The sequence below is a fragment of the Tenrec ecaudatus genome, unplaced genomic scaffold, assembly GCF_050624435.1.
Source record: "Tenrec ecaudatus isolate mTenEca1 unplaced genomic scaffold, mTenEca1.hap1 Scaffold_603, whole genome shotgun sequence".
NCBI lineage: Eukaryota > Metazoa > Chordata > Mammalia > Afrosoricida > Tenrecidae > Tenrec > Tenrec ecaudatus.
In genome coordinates, this window is record NW_027459486.1 from 450,048 (window position 1) to 452,498 (window position 2,451).

The 2,451-nt window shown below is 40.6% G+C and overlaps 1 pseudogene; it reads right to left on the minus strand.

Annotated features, from left to right (window-relative positions):
- Positions 1–1,467: 1,467 nt before the first annotated feature.
- Positions 1,468–2,202, minus strand: LOC142436771 (kelch-like protein 7 pseudogene; annotated as a pseudogene).
- Positions 2,203–2,451: the final 249 nt, after the last annotated feature.

Below are 2,451 nucleotides of genomic sequence, written 5' to 3' on the forward strand. Positions count from 1 at the left end.
ATAAAATAAAAATCTAGGTTTTCTATATAAGAATCTATCAAGAGTGTACCAGGTCTAAGAATGGCCTGCCATTTTGTCAAACTACAGTGGACACAAAAGGCCACGGAACCCATCGCCTAAATTATGCAGAGATATCAAGCCAAAAGAGGAGCCCCCACTTAAAATGAGGAGCACAAGAAATAGTCTGTCATCTCTAAAGGAGAATTTTCCAATTAGAATACCGAAATGGCAATGGTGAACCTTCCTTGAAATGCACAATGGTTAATATATTTCTGCCCAACATACTCACCCTTCTCTTTCCCTCAGGATCATAAAGCAATCTTCCAAAAGTTGTGAAAAAAAAAGAAATCTGGTTATTTTTAATTAAATTTCTCAGTGAACTATTTGAAATCCAATTATCCTCTTTTCATAGATTAAAAGTTCTTCTCTCTTCCCTGGCATCCTCAGAATGGTATGATTCACCTTTAAAATAGAGTGCCAAGAAGTCATTTCTTGACAATATTTGAAAAAAGATTAAGATTTCCTTTTCTATCATTTTCAGCCAGTAATTAATACAGTAATTCCTCCTGTCATCATTTAAATCCAAGGAATATATAGAGATAATAGTGTATAAGTTTATTAGCTCCAAAAAATATATTGACTTAATTCTGGAAAATTACATGTTACTACTGAAAATGTTCTCTGACGGAAATCAATTTAATAATAAGGAAAAGCCACCATTCCTGGCAGGTATAGGGCAGCTATGGGAGGGTCTCAATGAATGACAGCTAATATCATTCCAAATTTCTGAACAATGCCAAGTATAAGAATTTAAAAATAATTACCAAGCAATCCTATTTAATAAGTAGCCTACTTATATCAGAGTATAAACTACTGTTCACTTTGCATGAGGCAAGGTAAATAATTTCTAACAAAAGCTGCCTCTGCAATTATTATATTAGAAATAATTAATATGAAAAAATATAAATAGGTCCTAGTAAGTGGCAAAATATTTCCAAGACAAAGTTTTATAACAAAAATAAGGGATGGTGGGCACATTTAATATAAATACTGAACATATTGTGATGGAATTCTAATAATGCTGGCTTTTGAGAATAACATACTTTATTGAATGAGACTTTTTTTGAAAATTTGGGGTCAATTCTTCAGTTACTTAAACTGTTCTACTTGAAGACTAAAAACATGTGGTTGGATATACAAAATAGTTATCAACACAGGTAATTTTAAAGAGCAAAACATGCATCAAATGAAATTTCTGAAGTTACATTCTCACTTCAGGATCGTGTGCCATATGCACCTTTTTCCAACTTTGGCTTAAAATATCTACAAGACTGTGGTCTTCGAGGCCTTGCTCCATCTGCCAGTTCTTTCTGATCCTCAGGAGACAGTAGATGATACCGCATTCCATTCATCACCATCTTAAGGCACTCAGGATTGTCTTGAATGAGGGATTCAAATGGGATGGTTTTACATAAGAAATTTTTTTGAGATAAGAGGAAATCTGACGTTAGCAAGGACATCCACCATAAAAGGCTGGCGATTCGGCGCATCATGTCTCAGCCACCTGACGGCAGCATCATAAACCTCCTCCTCTGCGCTCACGGTCAGGGAGTCCTGGTTGAGCAGACTTCTTACTAGCTCAGCATCAAGGTGGAGAAACTCCTCAGTTTTGGAAACATCAGGGAAATTATGGTCAATAAAGGCATCTGCAGTGGCTTTCAACTCAGGACAGTCTAGACGCTCTGCTAGAATGCTTAGACCGAGACAGTTTGAAGCATCCACTTGCTCTTTCAAAAAATCAACACACATGTTCTTCACAGGTTCCATCTGGTACTGGTTTGCGGCATCCAACAGAGACTGCACATTGTTGGTATTCACAGAAACCCTTGCAGTGTAAGCAAATTCCACCAGGTGTTCAATAACGTCAGGGTCTGCGTCTTTGAGTTCTACTTCAGAGGATTTTGATTCGAGCATGCCAGTTGTGAACATGACATTAAAAACTGGGCTGGCTGCAGCCAAGACCACACGATGAGCAGGGATCTCTCTTTCCTGGACCACGAGAATCACATCGCAAAAAGTTCTCTGCTTTCGCATGCCATTCATGACTGCCATGGAGCCCACCAGAAATTTCGCTTCGTCCCAAGTGTCAGGTTTCTTCTTGGTCTTTCTCTTGCTGCTCTGTGACACCCTGGAGCCTGACATCCTCCCTGAGCTCGACTCTTGTCTGAGGCTCTCCGGGCTTGGTGCAGATTGTGGACTGCAGACTGCGTTCCGGCAGGGGTCCCTTCTGTGTGGGCCGAATGCTGAGGGCAGGCTGACTGTGGAGGCGGCGGCGGCTCACCCTCTGCGGAAACACCAGGCTGGGCTGTGTGGTTCCGGCAGCAGCTCCAGGGCAAGCTAGGCTGCATCCGGGACAGAGCTGTAGCAAGGTGGTGGATGAGCCTAGGATTC